Source organism: Cygnus atratus, chromosome 14 (assembly GCF_013377495.2).
Source record: "Cygnus atratus isolate AKBS03 ecotype Queensland, Australia chromosome 14, CAtr_DNAZoo_HiC_assembly, whole genome shotgun sequence".
NCBI lineage: Eukaryota > Metazoa > Chordata > Aves > Anseriformes > Anatidae > Cygnus > Cygnus atratus.
Window position 1 is genome coordinate 17,887,654 of NC_066375.1, and position 21,963 is coordinate 17,909,616.

The window sequence follows — 21,963 nt, forward strand, 5'->3', positions numbered from 1 at the left end:
GTCCTTCTTGTCATGAGAGGCCCAAAGCTGCACACCATACACGAGGCGTGGGCTCACCAGAGCTGAGCATGGGGGACAAGCACTTCCCTAGGCCTGTGGGCCACAGAGACCAGCCTCACTAAAGGACTATCAATCAGTCAATCAGTCACTGTTGCTAAAGGAAGTGATTTTTATATTTCAGGGACACCAAGCAATTGCAAAGGGTGTTCCACCAAAGCACACATTACTCTTTCCTCACTGGAAAAATAGTTAAGGCCTGAAATACTATTTCAATGGTTCAGAATTGTTGTTTTCTACCCCGCATTTATTAGTAACTGGCATACGTCACACACAACATCACACTAACTTATGTGAATATATAATGATGATGCATATGGTACATTTTTTATGCAGAAAGGTCTATTTTTTGGTTTAATTCCAGGTAAGGAGAAAGCCAATCTGAGTTTATACATAGAGCTAAACTTAAGTTCAGATTAAAGTTGACATGGAACCAGGCCCTTGGGTGAAGCTCATATCTAACAAAAGCCTTTTTTTTTTCAGACTTCTGTATCAAAAGCTTTCCATTACCACCCAAGCTGAGTTAATATTACCCAGAAATGCATAGCCTATTGAGACTTATTGCTTAAATATACAAATGGTTCAGTCAGATAAATTACTGAATCTCATGGTTTTACTTTTCTTGCACAGAACATATTACACTATTACCTTTTAGAATATTTAATTAAACACTTCTATCAATTATCCTGAGCAAATATGCTAATACAACCATGGCTGCTTCATGCCGTGTTTTCAGACTTAGCATTCATTAAAAACTCCACTACACTGTGTAGCATATTAAATTCATTTTGCAAACACAGCAATTGTCTTACCTAAGAAAACTGTTCCTTATAATTAAAACATTTGCTCTTATTTGGCACTTTTCCCTCTGTAAGTTGAATTAAAAAGCTAGGAAAGGCTTCCCTGCAGTATTCATAGGTCTGGTATCTGGGGTGGGGGAGAAGCATATACTCCAGGTAGTGTTTTTGTTTGTTTGTTTTGTTTCGTTTTGTTTTCCTGAATGAGAAAGATATAACCAGCCATCAGAAAAAACATATCTTTTATCTCATCTGCACAACAAAGGTGAGGAAATGCTAAAACATTTCTAGAGAAGTGATCGAAGTCCAATTACGTTACTATGACATATCTTATACTGGTGTGGAACAGGCCTGCTTTGAAGTTACAATGTATTTTAAGAGTACTTTTGTTTTTACTATAAATCTGAGCCTTTCTTTTTTAATGAAAACTTTTGAACACCTCCTTAAAACATTAGAAATGTGTACCATTTTCCTGAGCAGTTTTAAGTGGTCCTCCACTATATGCAGAACTACTGGTTCTGTACTTGCACCATGCCACCACTGGCAGATGCTTAAAATGAAGTACAATTTTAGGCTGTAAATGTCTCCTAGAGTAACTTTCATGAGAAAACTGGAGAATTTTCTCCAATGGCAAACCTCTGTGTTCCAACTTTAAAAACAGGTTTCTAATAAATCTGTTTATCAGTAAACAATAACTTAAGATACTTAAGATACCATTCTAATAAATGGATCTTATATAAATAAATAGTATTCATACTACTAAAGATCAACATAAAATCTTAAAGCACAGATGCAGTTTAGGAATTAATTTTACTACTTTTTCTCCCCTGTATAGTACAGAGCTGAAAGCTGTAAAAGTGCAACTAAAACGATTTCTTGCTAAGCAGGATGGAAATGGAAAACAGAATTAAACATAATGCAATTCTTAAAATCTGATTACAAACATTAACATAGTGTTTGGTATTTATTGAATTATAAATATATTATTTTAACAGCCTTCATCATTGGGTATTTTCTCACAAAATGAAGTTTCAGTTTGTCTGGATACATGGTATGGACAGTCTGCACATCGAGTAGAATTACCTTTAGCAAAGTTCTGGGTTACTAGCAAAACCAAACCTGATAAATGTTAATATTTAATGAACCACTGCAAATGTAGCGATATTTGACCAATCAGTATACCATAGCTAGAGAAAGCCACAAGGGAAGTTGTAGATATGTCATTAATTAAAACCAAGTAACCTTTACTCCACTGCAGAATCAAGGCCATCATTGGGTAAAGACCTCTTAATTTGGTCTGAACATTGCTAGCTGTTTTCCTCTATCAATGAAATCATATATTGAAACTGCATCCTGAGCATACTAATATGCAAATTCAGTTTTCTTCAAAAACTTCATAAAACTGTCCTATTAACAATGCAGAAGTTTAATTTCTATTTTGAAAAAAAAAAAAAAGGCAACTACAAAAGGATATTTCATATTACCACAAGTAGTGTATGTGCCACACTGTGAGTCTCTGTGGGGTGTGAAATACCTTTTTAAGAACAAAGCCTTATTACTTAAAAAATATATATATCTTCATAGGGTAGTTAGAGTTCCAACTACTGATCCACATCCTATGATAATAAATGCAAGCAGAGATCAAAATCATTCGATTTTCATCTTTATACTAAACACTTACATACATACGTAACAGTGTCATTACTCCTAACTCTATGAAGAAGCCAAGTGTATAGGCAGCAACATCATTGCTTTAATATTTTTGGACTTCACTACTTGTCCTTGATTGCTCCCCCCCCTCAAAAACAAGGTTTAACATCATTACAGGCTTTAGAGGGTATTTCTGGGATAGCTTTCTTGCTGGAATTCTGTGGTTGTAAAAAACTTGAGTAGAAGTTAGAAAATTCACAAGACCAAAACCTAGCAATGTAAAGCAACAACTCTCGTCCTCTTCTCTCATATCGTCAGCTGCTGCTGCCCCCAGAGCATACCTCTGCAGTTACTGCAGCACCGCACACGGTGAAGTTACATATACCTACCAGCAACCTCACTGAATTACACAAATTATTACAGCAAAGACCTTTTGCTCAGGATATTGAGAAATGACTTGAGTCTCCAACAGATATTAAAATCACAAAGTAAGTGGAAAGAAATCATTGACAATATTGGGCTTTGGATCAGACCTTATAAGAAGCTTCCTTTATATGTCACAAAATGCTAATTATTCTCCCCTGATATTTTTTCTCATTCTTCTTCTCTCTGTGATGTTTTATTACCATCTAGTCTCTCTACAACAATTAGAAAACTATTCAAATACAATCAGGAATCTCCTCACTGAAGTAGTGAAATTGCCAAATTTTTCCTTTGTTCAAGGATAGTATTGCATTGTAGACAGGAATATTATTCATACGGAACAGCCATCCTCTCTAAACCTCAGTATGTTGAATAACACACACTCATAAAGGCAGTGTTTTTCCTAAGCAAACTTGCAGTGTTTTCAGTCTGCAGTTGCATACTAAAGAACTCATTCAATTGGGAAAGTAATGATTCTTTTTTAATCATTAGTTGTAGAATGGGGTGATGTATTAATATTTGTATGCGTAAATAAGTTCAATTAATGAGTTAATTGCAAAGAAACATGGAAATATGTTTAAACGAGTCAAATCATAAACAGTTCAAAACTAAGAAAGTGTGTCTGGAATGCAATTAGTGTTCTAATATCCTGCTAACTTTAATAAACAGGACCTTAATTATATGGTAGGTCAACAAAATATTTTAATTGATATAAAGGAGCTTTTTGCTGCTACACTACAGAGTCTAGCTGAGTTGAGAGAAAATGATCTGTTAATGAGATCAAAATACTGCTATGTAGAATAAGGATTTATTTTTAATAGAAATGCATTTCCAAAGTGGTCCAGATGACTGAATAAAGCACTGCTGACTGTGAGGAACTAGTATCATAATCTACTTGTGACCTAATGACAATTTATGCAATGCTCTCCCAACAGCTTTCCAGAATAGTAAAATAACTCCTAGAATAAAATATTTGGTAATATTTTAATATTCATCATCATGAACTCATCCTATATTAATACACTGAACATTACTGCTGCTCAAAATATGTTGTACTGAAGTGACAACTCATGAAAAAGGCCATCTCCCTTGTTATTGTGTAATTATGTGTTAATTTATGGGGCACTGAGATCCATAAGCAACAAATTCAAGGTCACTGAACTACATTCACTATAATTCCTCATTCCTGTCAAGTCACAGTGGAAGGCTCCTTCTGGGTGGCTGGTCAGTGGACCACAGGGATCACCATTATCAGTGACCAGATCCACTAAAGTGAGCAGCTAATACCGGTAACACAGAGGATAGTGTTTTGGTTTGGCTTGATCTTGTTGTTCCCAAATTTAAAAGACAACTAGCATGTACTACTACTCCATAAATTCATAACCTGTACTTTGTAAAGCACAACACCTCAAAGTCCCAGAGCCAAAGGCAAAAAACTGCCCATCTCCAGCAATAACTTTATTTGCCTGCTTTAAATTAAAACAAACAAAAAAAAAAGAAATGCTACTACTGAGCATTATACTACCATGACTTAGAATGATTTGAATGTATGAGGTAGCTCCTTAAAAACACGTGTTCCACTAAGCTGAAGAGCCCAGCAGAGACTTGCATGCTGCACATTCTCTGCGGTGTGCTGGACACGGTGGAGGCAGGATGACATCCCTCCCTTCTCACCCCCACTGCACTGGCACAAGAGCAAGGACACCCTGAAATCCTGATCTCCCCAAGAACTTTAAAATGAGAGGGCACAATAGTAAAAGGATCGCACAAAATCACAGACAGGTTAAGGCTGGCAGGGACCTCTGGAGGCACCCGGTGCAACCCCAAAGCGAAAGCCCCAAGCAGGGCTACACAGCGCAGGGTGCCCAGGCCCATGTCCAAGCGGCTTCTGAAGATCTTCAAGGAGGACACTCCCCAACCTCTCTGGGCAGCCTGTGCCAGTTGTCAGTGACCATCTGCATCACCAGTTGGTTAAATTGTTATAAACTGTTGTGAACATTTAACTCTTACATGAAGCAAGCGATGGTTCCCTCTGTGATAACGGAGTGCAACTCCAACCCAGGTAGCAGGAGACAAAGCCATTAGTTGCCTGCTCTCTAGTTCCAAGAATTATCTCTAATATTTATTCCTTTATTGAATCCACAGCCCAGTAAATTAATAATTAACTTTACAGAAAGAAGTTGTTAAGAGGATTTTCCTAAGAAGTATTTGCCTAAAGCTCCTACAGTGAAGTCTGTATGGGAACTAGGTACAAAAATGGAGTGTTCTCTTACCTAAGGTATTTACACAGTCCCATTATCATCTTGTTTTGCGATAGATAACTTTAGAAAACTTAATAGCAATAATCAACCTCCAAAGCTAGAGAAACGCACTTACCACCTTTAAAAAAAAAAAAAAAAAAAAAAAAAAAAAAAACAGAGCTCTAGCTCAGAAAGACAGTGTGCTGGTTTTAAACCCTGCTTTGTTTTCTAACAAACCAGGTAATCTAACCAGGATTTTCTAAACATTTTGAAATTTGGTCCTAGTGACTTCCCTCTGGTTACACAGGAATTAATCACTCTTACCTCTTAGAATATCTTTTTGTTAGAAGTTAAAAAAAAAAAAAGGCATTTTTACAATACGCCACATCTTCTATAATTTTATTTGCTCGTGTTTTTTGTTGGTGTTTTTTTTTTTTTTTTACTCCCTAAGAATGAAGAGTGTATTTACCTATTTCGCGGCTAGCGGGGACAGCAGCAGAAGGGAAACTTCCCCACTAACTCGCCCCTTGGAGAAGTGACACCATTCAGGTTTCAGTACCATTAACAAGAGGTGGATCATGGGTACCTGAATTTGTCAACCTGGGGTCCCCCAAAGATGAGCATTCACTACTCCAGTGACTTCTCTTTGCACGTTTCCAGAAAAAACAGCCTTTTAACATTTTCTTACCAGCACTCCTATTACATGCCTGCTATAAATCACAGCATACACATTGTTTATGTCCTTGCCTGACTTTGAAGTTACTGTGTATCTTTCCATAGTGTATAACTGTAAATGGCTATTCAGCATTCTCTGTTGTTTTCAACACTCCCGTGCAAAAAGATGTTCCCCGATGGGAGGGAGCATGACTAATAGCATTTACTTTTTAAGCCAAAAGTAGTTTTTCCTACAGTCAACTCTAGCAGAACACACAAGAGCTCACAGAATTTCAAGGAGAAAATGAAAAGATGTAATGAAGACACCAAATTGAGTGAAAACTTAAGTAACGTTTGTAAACAAATTCCTGAAGCCTCATGCCCAAATAGAATCATAGCATCATAGAATCATAGAATATCCCGAGTTGGAAGGGACCCATAAGGATCATCAAGTCCAACTCCTGGCACCGCACAGGTCTGCCCAAAGTTTAGACCATGTGACTAAGTGCACAGTCCAATCGCTTCTTAAACTCTGGCAGGCTTGGTGCAGTGACTGCTTCACTGGGGAGCCTGTTCCAGTGTGCGACCACCCTCTCGGTGAAGAACCTCTTCCTGATGTCCAGCCTAAACTTCCCCCGCCTCAGCTTAACACCATTCCCTCAGGTCCTATCACTGGTGTTTACAGTGAATAGGTCACCTGCCTCTCCACTCCCCTTCGCAAGGAAGTTGTAGACCACGATGAGGTCCCCCCTCAGCCTCCTCTTCTCCAGGCTGAACAGGCCCAGTGCCCTCAGCCGCTCCTCATATGTCTTACCCTCTAGGCCCTCCAAAATCTTCACTGCCCTCCTCTGGACACTCTCCAACAGTTTAATGTCCTTCTTGTACTGTGGTGCCCAGAACTGCACACAGTACTCGAGGTGATATACTTCTCGAGATGATATACTTCTAGATAGCTCTTCCTGTGACTTTCCTTATCCTAGCTACTAGCAGACTGCCAGCCAAGGGCCTGCTGTAGAGAGCAGATCCTCTGAACGAAATGATCAAACCCACAGCCGTAACTGCTCTTCTTGTACTTCCCAAAAACATGAAAGAAGAGCTTGAAATAAAATTGACTCCTTGCTCTCAGCAAGAACTAATGCTTATCAGATGTCCTGGTCAAACACAATAAAATGACACTGGGATAAGAAATTGCTTTTGTAATTGATTTATTAGTTTTCATAGAAGAAAAGGCATTTCAGTAGCATTTTCATTAAATGAAAATTTCATTAAAATGATTGTCTACAACAACTACCACTCCCCCTTCCAAGTCTGTTTTTAAAAATAGTACCTTTGTCTGAAACAAGCAATGGGACAAAAAAAAACCTCGTATATGGTGGCAAGTCCTGTTGTGAAAGGCCTGAACAGTGAGATTTTGAGAATTTACTATTATTGAGAAGTGGCGAGCACAGCACAGAAGCGGCAGCACGCTGCTGGGAGCTGAGGCTGTTGCCCAGCAGCAGCAGCAGCAGATGTGCGAGGGACTTCGGCTCTCCATGTCTGCGCGCTCCTCCTCCCTGGCTGCTGGCAGGGCCACGGACAGGACAGGACAGCCCTGGCTCTTACTTTGTCTTACTTCTGCTTTCCAGGTCAGGGACTTAGCAGTGGCAAGCAGGATAAAATACCTGGGCCCCAGACTATTTTCAAGACTCCCAGTTGTCTCAGTGCTAGAGCAGCAACTCGTAAGACCTTCAGTGTCTAATGAAAACAGCCTCTGAAGCTGCTGCGCTTCCCCTCCAGCCTGAAAAATGTGCCTCAGCATGGTCAACCAGGGACAGGCAGGCAGTTCGCTCCCTTACACCCGTTTGTTTGTGGGTTCGGTTGTTTGCTTTTTGTTTTCCCCAGTACATCTCCTAATTAAGATGCCATGCCAACAGGACCAGGTCAGTGGCTAACTGGGCCGTACACATTACCACTGCCTGCAAAATAGGAAAATATTCTTCATCTGCAATGTTAGAGGTTAAATTCGTTTACAGAAATGAAGTTCCACACTACTCTTACAGGAGAAATAGTAAAAAAGCTGAAGTCTTAGATAATAAAATACAACTCATTTTTAATCCTGCCCTTTCTCCCCTCAGAAGGAACACACCCTGTGAATAACCTGTGTCTCAAAAACAACAGGAAGTTCAGGAAGATTTCGACTTTACTAGTAAGAACTCACAGTGAGGTATAATTATTTTCAAATATTCTTATGAGAACAACTACAAAGGCTAAATTACCATTCCCTGGAGTGTTCCCAAAGCTTTGCAGCCACATCCCAGAGGTGCCCCCGGTAAGGAGCCTGTCCGCTCCTTGTTCAGTTGCCTCAGTGCCAGCCCCTTCCTCTGCCAACCCCTGGGTAGGCCACTGCTTCAGCATCTCCACAGCAGCCCCCAGTTCTGGAGCTCCCAGAACTGAAGGTTTCCAAGGATTGCCATGTATATACGGATGTAGTTGAGATGGCCTAGATAGTTAAGCAAGGTATCATCACCCACTATAGAAAAAGCTGCTGCAAAACCCAGCCCAGCCCATGAGAGCTTCTGCTGTTTGGTCCCTGTGTCTCGGTATGGCTCTGCCCTGCCACACACCACAATCTCAAAAACCTGCAGTATCTACTCATTTCTTAAATATCCAGTAGATTAACCCTGCACACAGATCTGTGCAATCTACAGTCTCAGATTCTCATTTCTGTCCAGTTCAGACAATGTACCAGAAAACTACTGAGCAGAGTGAAGATCCCAAGAATCTTCATTAAAATCAAACCTGGTTTCCATTGCCAAGTTTCAAATAAAAAGCTAGGTTGACATTTAAAACACTTTCTTGCAAAAAGGGCACTGTCCTTATGACAAAAAATTAATTAACCTGATCTCACATGCTTTTATGTATTGTAATTCATGGATTACTGAAATTCGTAATTGAATAATACGTAGATGTCATCTAGAGGTACTAAACCAATTCTCCTACTTGTAATTGCCTGACTAAATAAGAATGACACTAACTTTAGCATTTTCTCTCTGATTAAGGCCAGTATAGATTTGTGGCTGCCTCCATGTAATATAAATCAATAAAGAATAATTTTCCAGGCAGTAAATCAATTGTCCGTTCACAGACCCTAATACCCCTGTGCAGGATTTATCAAAAAAATGAATGGCAGTCTTGTTAGTGGATGTACAACACGCTTTGCAGGCACATGATGGTGTACAACCCAGACTGCTGCTTATACTGCTGCACCTGCCGAATTCGTTAACTCCTCCTTTGCCTTTACAATTGTGTTGAAACAGAAGAAAGGGGAACAGGCCTCTTAACAGGAAGAAAGGAAATTTTTAAAAATGTATTTGCATTATGCTCCTTCACATTAGCATCTTGGTATCTGGATATTCCCATTTCTCCCCTTTTACTGGATGCACACTACTAGGTAGAGTTATTTCTGTACAATTACTAGCCACTAGGTAAAGCGCAGACTAGAACTGAACTGTTCGAGTAGTTCAATTTTGGAAAATCACCAATGAGAAAAAAAATCGAAAACATTACCCTTATTAGATCCAAGCATTTTGTATGCATATTTTTTCCAAATAATTACTCTCACACACAAAAGAATTAATCGGATCAGACTCTTCCTACATTTATCTTCTTGGCTTTATACAACGCTGCATTATTGCAGTATCAATTCCAGACCCGATGGACCACCTGCTGGATCTACCACAGTAATGTCCACATTTCAACATAAATGGTAATTTTTTGGTCACTAAAAAATATTTTTTTACTTCAGCACCAGAATCAATGTGCCAAATGGTAAAGGGCTACTGGCAGTATCTCACCTAGTCAACTTGGTAATCCCAGTACCTCCATGTGAATAGCATGCACCGGTAAAGAGCATCCATCCAGAACACCTCCCAGGACTGGACTGAGCAGTAGTTTTGCTCTAGGTAAATGCATTCTAAAAACACTTACTAGAAACAAAAAACTGCCATTATTTAGCAGTGAACTACAGGCACGTTCTGTGCTAGTGCCGGAGGAAGATGGCAAAGGTGACTACTTCTTTCACAGACAATTGCCAAGGGCAAGTGTGGCCCCACCTGAAGTTGGAGCTAAAATGAAAACCAAAATCAAAGCATGGAAAAGTGTCAAGAAATGATTTTAAGAGATGGCTTAAAATTCTTTTACATGACAGTCAATCTTCGTCGCTGTAATCTACTCCTGAATCACTCAGGGTTGACACCAATGTGACCTTTAAAAATGAGAGGTATTTGAGCTTTCCTCTATACAAAGAACAATAGTTGCTCTTTCTTATAAGGCAGTGGAAAGAAAAAGTAAAATAGAAGCTAGGTACGGAAATTTATGCAGAGAAGGCAAAAATTATGCCTTATGCCAGACTGTTGTGAAGAAAGAACTTGTCATAAATTCAAACTAGGCTCATTCACTTACACATAAAATAAAAGTTGAGTGCAACCTTCAAGCAAAGGAGACAGAAAATGTGCAGGCATTGTAATATCCACACTTTCCCACAGTGCTGAGAAAATAGGACCTTAATTATCCAACATTGTTGTCACCTACAATAAGAACTAATGCTCCCCCACTGCTTTCTGAAAATCTGTTTCACCCTCAATACAGTATCAAACCCCCATTGCATAGTCTAACTTCTCATCCTACTTCCAAGGTTTTGTTTTGTTGAGTTTTATTTCTTTTTTTTTTTTAATATATATAGTGAATTTTGCATCTTTGCTTAGAAATAAATAGAATTGGACAAAAAGTATTCATTAAAACCCATTTCCCAAAGAAAACGGCCTTACTCGAAATGAATATCCTCCTACCCCCACAACCCCTGCCATTGCTGCTGACATTTTTCAATGCAAAATTCAGATACTATTTAAAACCACTTTGTGGATTCTTTTCATCAAGGAAAAGTCTGTACATGTAATCTGAGAGAACAGAATATTTAGGTGTTCTAAAGAGGAATAAAAAATAAGCTAAAAAATAAGCTATACTCAAACTACTGATTTGTACATTGTTGTCTTTTTCCATTTACTTAAACCAAACTGACTTTCTTGTGGATAAGTGTTCTTTATTCTTCTTGTTATGTGCACAATCTTTTAAATCTGGTAACCCTAGGACACAACGTAGGTGGGAAGGGAAGCCTGAAGGTCTCTAGCCCGTTCACCTCCTCAAAACAGAACCACTGAGTTCAAGTCGCTCAGCGTCTTGTCCTGCTGAGTTTTGAGTATCTCTAGGGATGATGATATTCCATGATCTCTTTGGGACCCTACTCCAGTGGTTGACTACATTTGTGGTGATTTTTTCCCCTTATTTCTGACTGGATGAAACTGAAATGCAACCTATGTCCCTTGTCACTCATCCTGATCATGTGCAACTCTGTAATGAATTTTGCTGCATGCTGTCTGTAAATAAATTGGATCCTTTCATATGTTCTCTTCTGTCATATAAGAAGTATTCAGATTTTTCCAAAAACCCCAGCTGCCCAATCCTGCAAACTACCCACTCATTTCCTACTGTTGTCCTTGCTAGTTTGGCCAACAAAATGGGTTCTTCTCCTAATGGCTTATGTCCAACACATAGAGAATACTGCATGCTGAATAACTTCTGGAAATGACAAAAAAAAACTGCTGGAAGCTCTGTTTCTGCCAAACAGAGAGAAAAAAAATCTGCTTTCTAACCAGATTTTAGAAGTGACACTAGTAAACGATCAGTAGTTACACATCATTCTTGATTTTGTATTTGAAACAGAATGCAAATCACAGAGAACATCCCTATCTTTTCACTGTAACCACACAGTGCAACAGAGCTTCTGAGACAGTCATTAACACACAGTCAAGGTAAAAGGAAGTGCTATTACAGAAAATAAACATTACAAATTAAAACCACAAAAGTAACACTTTGAATCCTGAAATCTGTCTGTAATTAACACGTGTCACTGTATGACTTTACAGGGGCTGAGGATTTTTTTTTTGGCCTTTTTTCCCAACCTTCTCATCACTAGCAGAACAAGGAGGATATTCAATTCACTGACTGAATGCAGACTTTAAGGTAAAAGACAACAACAAGCACTGGACTTAAAACTGCAACTTCGTTTTCTTCCTACAGAATTTGACGATAGCCATTATACAGAATTATGAAAAACAAGCAAACAACATGCAGGTAGCTAATGTATTATATTTATACCTCCATATGAAACCAAGTACAAGACATTTCAGCATTAACTGTTCTTGGACTATACTGCACCTGTCCAGAAAGCAGCCCATATTTCCAGGGCCGAGAAGCTTGGACTGTATCTCCATCTACCTATCCCATGTTTCATAAACACAAAGATGCCCAGCTCATGAGTTCAGTTCCCAAAATCAGTTTCCACAAAATCCCTAATGAACAGGACTCCACACAGAACATTTCATCTCAAGCTCCTGTCTTTGATAGAGATGATTAATCTTACACAGCAGCAGCCTAATTAGCCATCAATTACTCCTGGATGAGAGCAAGAGCACCAGATACCCTTCCTGTGGAAGCTATTCCATATTTCATTCAAATCCCTCAGTAAAGAAAGAATAGCAAAGAATATTGCTGTTGCCTAAGGGAGCTGAGAGGGCACAGGCTTAGGTGTCTAGTTCCCGTTTCATTTACAGTTGCTGAACGTCACTCAATACCTGCTTAACATAAAATGGAAGCACTCACTGCAGGGACTGGGAAATAGTGAGCTGAGTGGGAAGTGGATTATGACCAATTCCTCCTACTCCTGAGGTCGTGCTGTAAAAGAGTAATCTTACCTCCACTCTTGAAAGTAAACCTGAAATGACACAGAACTGATGTGAACCCATTCTGAGCTACCATCTGGGGAGCTGAAGGACTGGAAACTGTGTGTTGAAGGACAGATGGAGGGGTGGGGATCATACTGAAACTCTCCGTCTTGCACTTTCCACCCCACTGAACTGTTCTGCAAATCTAGCCAACCTAGCCCAGGAACCTGACACTTTATAAAGCAACACGGTTCACAAGAGCCAGCCGTGCTACCATGCTCCCAGCACAGAATCAATAGAGCCCAACTCTGTTGATATTCCTGTAAATTAGGCTCTTTCTGAGGATGTCAGTGGCACACAGACATTTGAAGGCTCGCTTCAGTTAGATTCATGCATTCCAAACTCAGCAACAAGTTCTTGCTCTTGCTAACAAATGATTTATACCTTTGCAGAGGGCACAATCAGTAGCCCAGTAATGATGTTCCTACTGACACCAACTCTAAAGTATGTGCTAATCTCTGCTATTTTAATCACACTTTTACATTGGGCACAACATTAAGCAGTCCAGTAGACCCAGATGGCCAGATGACTTGCCTGAGATGCAGTCAATATTCTACTTTAAACTGAGCGTAAATCTACAGCCTTTCTGCTATAATGGGGTCATCACTAACGGTAACCGATTTATCTTTTTTATGCATTTGCATTATTATTTAACACTTGATCACTCAAAACATATCAGAAACAAGAGAGAAGTGAAAGGAGGTCTCATCTACAAAACAAAACTCAGTGCAAAGGCATACAATGCTGACATGGGATTTGAACTCAAGAACAAGGAGTGTAAGCTTCAGGGAGCTTTATCCAGTAATTTCACAGCTGAATTTAGCCCTATATTGTTTATTTTTAAGGCTCTTGTGCATATTCCCCTCTATAATTTGCATGTCACCTTGTTCATTATTGAAAAAGCATTTCAGTACATCTCTAATGGAAATAATTACTATAAATTGTTTAGAACTGTGAAGCATGTGGGACTAAGCTTTCAGTTCAGCAGCAAGTCTATATAATCACACAGAGAGCTGCTCTAGAGACTTTTTATAAAGTAATCAAATTGTGAAACTTAGCAATGCAATCGATTTTCTTGTCAGAAGATCTACATTGCTGCCTGGGATGCCAAATGGCTGATGAGAAATTCAGTCACCTACAAGCCTGGGAGCAATCACCCACCTACCAAAACATCTGAGGAGGTGGGGGGTCTGTTTTAAATGAGTTGCCTAATTATCTGCAATGCATTGGTACAGCAAAACAAGCCACACTGAGGAATACACATTGTATTCAACAGCGTCTTTCTTTTTTCATTTCTCATTGGCACTTCTTCCTTCTCAAATAAGGCTCCCTTCTTTCATGCCATGTCAGAAAAGACACATGATAATGTTGTAGCATTCACTGAGGAGCTGCTTCATTAACAACGGAGTTATGTCACATCCTTTCATACCTTGCTATACAACTGCAACAACTTGACAAGACAGACCTTAACACAATGCATCAGGTGAAGTGTACAGAGAAATATTGCTTTCAGAAGCATCCTGTCATGACAGCATTTTTTCTTTTTCTCTGCTCTGTAGGCTCTCCTTATTGAAGGCTGTACAAGTCTTTCAAATACATCCTGGCTGGCCAAACACCGACTCGTACATCCTAGAATTATCCACTAATAATAAGTCATGTGGCGCAGGACGATTTGAAGTCAAATTGTGGACAGTACCACAGTACTGTATATCATGTAAATCTTTCTCAGCTTTTAAGTTGAAATTTCAAAATACATGTAAAAGGCATGCTAATATGCAAGGCTTCATATTGCATTCCTATTTTTTCTGTTTCCTGTATAGTCTTTCACATAGCACTTAATCTTGTCCTGTCTCAGTTTTCCAGTCTGAAACCAAATACATAATACAATTTCACTTCCCAGGACCATTACAGGAACATACTAACTGTTGGTTAAACACATTAAGAACTTTTTCAAAAGCATCTAGGGGACTCAAATAGCCAAAATCAGCAACAGATTCACACGTAGGTACAACATATCATTTTTAACCACTTTTTTTTTCCTATGTGGAGTTGCTGGAGACCAAGTTGTATCACTACAACTTGCTGCTGATTTTCAAGTATGTATCAGGAACTAAGACCTGCAAAATCCATTAAAATTCAGAACGTCTGTGCTCCTTGACCCCATTTATGCCATTTAAAAGGTTTCTGCTTGTGACTGGTAGCCCTTGCTCCTGACACCTGGTAATACGGTTAGCATAACCAATGCCACTTTGTGAAGTAAGAAGACATTACCCCTAAGCAAACTCATAGATTACCAGCCCACTTTTCCCCCTCCCCACCAGCCCTGAAGGTCCCAGGCAACAGGCCAACTCTTCCCCTCCCTACCAGTGGTGTGAAAATCCCAAACTCGCATCCAACCACGCTGTGGTGACCTCCTCAAAGAACAGGGAAGTGTAACAGCCCATGGATTGTGCCTATAAAACCAAGCAGCAGCAAGCCCTAGGTGAGACGTGGATGGGACCCGCTGCTGGACGGCAGGCCTGCGATCCCCTGGTGCTCAGGGACACCTCCTCTGTCAGCTGCATCCTCCATAGACCGAGCGACTCACGTTCCTTCACATCGATTCTGAGTCTAGATTATGATTATTAGATTGCATGTTAAGTGTTGAAATCTGACCCAATCTGCAGGGGGTACAGATGATTCAAACAAATGCTAAATAACCATAAGCTGTGCTAATTATAAATTTCCATGTAATAACAAAGGTCTAAATATAAACACAACCTTGTGGTATCCTCATTCTACCAAGGATCACTAGTGAACCTGTCTGTCCCCATAACGTTGGGTGACATTCCTATTCCACGTATTAGCCACAAGCTTTGATGACAATCATAACATGTAAGTTAGAAGTACACACTTCTAAAGCTAGGTTAACAGTAGGACAGAAAACTCTGACAAAATTACACACACAAGCATCATTTAATTGAAACACTGAGTTTTGTAGTTATTAGTCAATCACCTGCAGTGTGCACTCTGGCAAGCAATGAGTGGTAGCCACTTTCCCTTATGAATCCATGTATCTACTTCTGTTCCATACAAGTTTTCACCCTTTTCTATCGTAACTCCTATTGACGATGTCGAACTATCTGACTCCTCCAAATCTCCATTTTACAGATAGGAACTTGTAAAACAGAGACAAAGATTTTGTACTATAAATGCTGGCATTCTTCTAATACACTCAAAACTCCCTTAAGAAAAGAGAGAAAATGAGGCGTCATTAGCCATTAATTTATTTTCATATGTCTACTCAAAAGGCGTCAAACAATAATGTTACTGAAAGGATCCCCTTCGCCACAATGAACTCAGATTCATACAATGTCACTTAACCCATGTCTTTTTAAAATCAGATATGGTACTAATATGCAATATAATAGCATGCCTGACTACTTATAATGCCCGCAAATCCTATTCTCATGTGTGTTTTCTACTGACACCATGCAATCAATTATACAATTTATATATACATATGTATCTTTTTCTGCTTTTTTATAAAATTGATATATCAGAGAATATTTCATAAAGCTGAACTTTTCTGAGATTTTGGTTACAGTCCAAACAATTCTAGAATTTATTTTCAATAACGTTTTTGCTCATCCCAAAAGAAATTAGTATTTTATAGTCAATACTGAAATACCAAGTTATTAAGTAACAAGTGAAAGCCAAGGAGAAAAGCAAAAATGTCCCTCATAAGTTAATCGTATCTTAGCATGCAACAACACTTAAAATTTCTGAATTTGGAACAAGCCCGCAGAGCATAACTAAGCACTGAAAAACATTCCTACCCCGAGATAAACTGGGAATGCTGAAGAAGCCCGAGAACACATCCAAAAGTCATCTGTAAGGCAAGTGGATGACCTAGATTTCTCTTAAAATGACCACTTGTGCATTTAAACGTTCTCAAACTCTTGTCCCTGTGAACTGCCTTAAATAAAAGCGTTTTTGAGCAAACACACGTCTTCTCCACTACTCTCTTTTACTTTCTATAGTCTACAGAGTCTCTAGGAAACTAGCGCCAGAAAGCTTTAATAAAGGAGAAACCCACTGCAGTGACAGGCATACACAGAGTGGGCACACCGCTCTCTGCCCCTTTGTGAGAAGGGTGAGCTTTCAGGTACTGGAAAGGAGAAAAGAATGGCCTTTTACACAGCTTTTACATACACCTGTGCTGTTGACAGAAGGGCCAAATGTGCTCCTGAGTTTGAACATGAGCTGGCTTAGCTCCAGCTTCTGAGATGTTTCCATTATCTCACCAACTACAATGTACATCACACATGGACATGATGTACCTGAATTATGCACATGCAGACTATAAAAACAAACATAATCTATCTATCTTGTCTGACCTCCTGCCTGAGAAAAGCCCTAAGTACTTCCCTATATAAGCGTTCCTTGAACATCACTTCCAAACTTAAATTAATATGCCAGAGAATGCGACAGAGAATGGTGAGTTATTCAGGAGGTTAATTACCTGTACTACTGAAGCAATGCACCTTATTTCTAAGTCTGAGTGTGTATCTCATTATACATCTATAGAATAAAGAAACCTTTGTTTTATCATTCCTTGTATACACATCGACTAAAATCCTCTCCCTTCTTGTCTTTGATAAAGACAACAGACTGTACTCCCCAGATCTTCAGTGTAAGATGTACTGAAGGTTACTCTGAGCTTTCTCCAACACCCTGGGATGGGTTGCTGAACTATGCATATTCTAACAGCCACTGCATCTGTATCAAACAGTCTTTATTGCTGTTTCCCTTGTTGAGAGGCTAATGCTTTCTCAAGCTTCCAGGGAGTGGACAAGCTCCAAGGGGTGAAGACCAAAGGAAACCAGTTGATTCAGCAAAGCTGTCGATAATGTTTCTCGCAGTGTCCTTCTGGACAAAATGTCCAGCATGCAACTAGACAAATACATAATACAATGGGTGAACAACTGGCTGAGGGGCCAAGCTCAAAGGGTTCAAGTAAATGGGGTTACAACAGGCTGGCAGCCAGTCACTCTTGGGGTTCTCCAGGGCTCCACTTCAGGGCCAGTTCTCTTCAATGTTTTCATGTATAATCTGCGTGCAGGACTCAAATGCATACTAACTAAGCTTGCAGATGATACTAAATTGGGAAGTTTGGAAGAGCTGTTGACTCCCTCAGGTGCGGAGAGGCCTTGCAAACTGGAGGGCTGGGCAGTCACCAACAATATGAAGTTTAACGAGAGCAAGTGCTGGATTCAGCACCTGGAAAGGGGCAACCCTAGATGCACGCACAGACTGGGGGACGAGAGGCAGGAGAGCAGCCCCACTTAAAGGGGTCTGGGGGTTCTTGTTGAATATGAGCCAGCAGCAGGCCCTGTCAGCCAGAAGGACCAGCCTTATCCTGCAGTGCATCGTGCACAGCACTGCTGGACAGTTGAGGGAAGGGATTGTCCCGCTGTGCTCTGGTGCAGCTTCATCTTGAGATTTGTGGGCAGCTTAGTGCATCACAGTAAAATGACATAAAACTATTAGTGAGCATCCAAAGGAGGGCTACAAAGATTGTGAAGGGTCTGGAGGGCAAGACGTATGGGGAGCGGCTGAGGTCCCTTGGTTTGTTCGGCCCAGAGCAGAGCAGGCTGAGGGGAGGCCTCATGGCAGCCTGCAACTCCCTCACAAGGGGAGCGGAGGGGCAGGCGCTGAGCTCTGCTCTCTGGGGACAGAGACAGGACCCGAGGGAACGGCATGGAGCTGGGACAGGGGAGGGTCAGGCTGGGGGTTAGGGAAAGGTTCTGCACCCAGAGGTGGTCGGGCCCTGGGACAGGCTCCCCAGGGCAGTGGTCACGGCCCCAAACCCAGCATAGGTCAAGAAGCATTTGGATAACGCTATCAGACACACAGTCTGATTTTGGGGTAATCCTGTGTGGAGCCAGGGGTTAGACTCAATGATCCTTGTGGATCCCTTCCAACTCAGGCTATTCTATAATATGAAACCTCTGAAGATCACTTGCAGGGTGGAGGTGGAAGAGAAAAGGTTCGATAGGCAGATGATCCACTCACCTACCTCGCTTTAATTTTAAGACCTCATTAATTAGAGAAGAATAAACAGGTTCCTCTGGCTGTTGCAGATCTGTCTTCATCTTCTCTCAGCCCTCACCCTTTCCCAGTGAGCTACCATTTTAACCAGTCTCTCTCTAATAAAGGCTATTCAATTAAAATGCTCGTTCCAGACTTGCAAAATTTTGTCCAAACTCAAGACAACTTTCATCAAGACCTATGCATTTCCTGCCTCAGTGCTAGTGTTCAGCACAAAGAAAACTTTCAAGTTGTTTCTTAACTACTTTTATTACATCTTTCTCTCTCGTTCTCTCATTTAAATGAAAGCCCTGGAAACCTATGGTTTCACAGATTGCCCACAACCCACAATTTATGGATGCTACTTGCAACCTTCAAAAGCTTTTAAAAATAGTACTGGATCTATTATTGTGAATTACAGTAATTGCAGCAAAGATTTAAGAGGTACTTTGAGAAATTTCAATTTCATGGTATGTTTCTGAACCTACTTCCTTGGCATTTGGGGGAAAACAGTTATTTTTTTAAAAGAGCTTTTCTTCCTATCTTTTGATATAAAGTTTCAGTTGAAACTTCAGTATCAAAATTTGTGCTAAGAAAAAAAAATGCTGGGTTTCAAATTCAAGTTGCAACAGAGGCAAAGATGGTATAAGACTCGAGCCTCACCTCAGCTCTAAGAATATAAAAGAAAATGAACCCCATCAGGAAAGCACAGCCTTTGGGATCTCTGTGTTCTTTAGTCTTGTAAGAGTTTCTTATTCTGATGTTTTAAATTGGAGAGCTGGAGAAGATCAATATATTCTCAAATGAATCATCAAAACTGAACCTGATATTCATGTGAACATCAGCAGGTTTACCTGCCCTTTCAGCCTGCCCATTACCCTATTACAAAAACAGATAAGTGAATTAAAGAAGACAAACTACGTGACAATAAACCAAGCAGGGAGGCCTGCTCCTTTACTTTTCTCCCTTCCAAAATGCAGCTTTTCCTACCTTAATACTAAAAGCATCTCCACCTCATCTGTACCAGCCTAAACAGAGCCTGCTGCAAGACAGAGGAACAGAAAGGGGCCTCACAAAGAGTTTGCTCCTACCAAATTAAGAGGAGACCTAGCCAGAAGGATCAGCTCACAAAGTTTAATGCCAAGCCCTTCAATTTCCAGACTGGTTCCCTCTATTTCCATAATTTCTCTGAGTCGTTTCTTTCAGGGAGTAGGGAGGTGTCATTGCCCTAGTTCTAGCTAATGTCCCTCTTAAAGCAAGGTTAAAAATGAATTTTTTTTCCAGTGGTTTTCACACACCCATTTCCATGACAAGATGCAAGTAGATCTCGTTGAAATTTCTAGCTGACGCTACTGTATAACAGCTTGAAGTGCATGTTTCCCCTCATGTGGGCCACCATTAATACATTCTCTGCGATTTGCATCCATTACTTTCTTCTGGAACTACATCCCATAAGCATAACTTTGTAAAATTTTATAGACAACCTACTGAAATTGCCCCCTATCTATGCACAAGAGATTTTTAGTCTGTACAATAAAGTAATTTACAGCTTTAGATGGCACCCAGATGGATTCCCTTAAACTCAGCTCAGAGCACCTATATATCTGAAGCTGTAATGTTACACTTGGTTTCAAAAAGAGAATTTTTTTGCCTTTTGGTTTACATAAAACAGAATGAATCAGAAACAGTACTTTCTTTTTATGCAGATACAGCAGCAGTAGTAGGGTAGCCCAGTAACAGAAATACCTTGTCCCCAAATACAAGCAGCTTCCTAAGAGGAAAAGAAATGATCAGTACTAGCATTGGCTTTGACTTCTGATTTGTCTACTAAATGCAAGGCAGTTCTATTGATAGCTCATCAAGTTTTAAATTATAGGTATGGGAGCAATCATGTTGTTGAGATACTGGGAGGATTAGCTATTACCATAGGAATAGGAGCTGAATCAAACCTTCCTGTCTCTCTTCCCCTTCCCTCACCTCCAACCCCCTCATACTACAGATATTATCAATGCTCATGTTTGGATGAGGATGAACAGCTTGCAGAGACTTGCTAATACCCATCTTCAAATGACTGATTCAGACAACTGCTCCACTGATTCATCTCCAGCACAGCTGTGTTGATCAGTATTGGACTTGGTCTTACATTTCCTGTCCAGAGGTTTTTAAGTCCTCTGCACTGGTTTGCACTGCCATAGCCCTGCACCCTCCCCTTGCCTGAAATCGCTACCTCCAGAAAGGACAGGACTCAAGTAGAAGAAAAAGACTGGACCTCTAGCTTTGCCTTCTCAGAAGCAACTAAGAGCCTTTTGCTTCCTTTGGATTAAAAGGAGGGTGCAATCTTCCTAGACATGTGAATCCAAAAAAAAAACAACACAACAACAAATGTTCAAAAGGAGGACTGATTAAATCTGGTGATGCCCTATCACAGAACAGGATGGGAGCAGAATGGACTAAGTGCTGGAGAAAGCAGGAGGCAAACAGAGGCTTAGGACATATTCCTGCTGTAACAGTGAAGGCAAAGATGTCTATCGTATATAAAGTAATGTGCTAAAGATCAACAGCACGTGTAAATGCTTGTTAAAACAACATGGTAACAGCACAGTAAAGGGATTGCTTCCTCACTCTCATCCCTCCTTAATTTCTTTGAACATCAGGGCAGCAGCAAAACTTGCCTGTTGTAGAGGTTGGGTATGGAGAGTTAACAGGCAGCCCAGCTCAGGCCCAAAGGCACGTCAGCTCCCAGAACACACTTCTGGTGCTGCAGTGATCTATTTCACTATTTGCTGGTGCATGGCAGGGGTTGCTGAATAAGCTCTTTCTAAAAAGTCTCTATTAATGAAACAAATTTTTACCAAGGTTTTCTTTCCCCTACTGTTCTGCTAATGAAAAGATGACTACGTTGCCCACCTACTGTAAATAACAATAAGTGCTTCTATTTTGTTCTGTATGGCTCAGATTCATGCACATTCTGACAGTGACAGACAAGCTTACTCAGTCCAACAATATTTTATTAAACTTCTCCAAATACTGTGGATTTGATTTTATTTTTCCATTCAATGAACAGTTTTTTTTTTAAAACAGTAAACAGGTGTTCATTTAGCAGGTCTCCTCAGGAAGAGCAATCTGGAGTCCCCTTGTCTGCCTGGTATTAGCTTAAGCTACAGAACAAGTCTGACGTTACCAGTGCAGACTTCTTGCCACGTTACCTAACAATGGGACATACAGTCAGAAATCTGCAACAATACTTAAAAA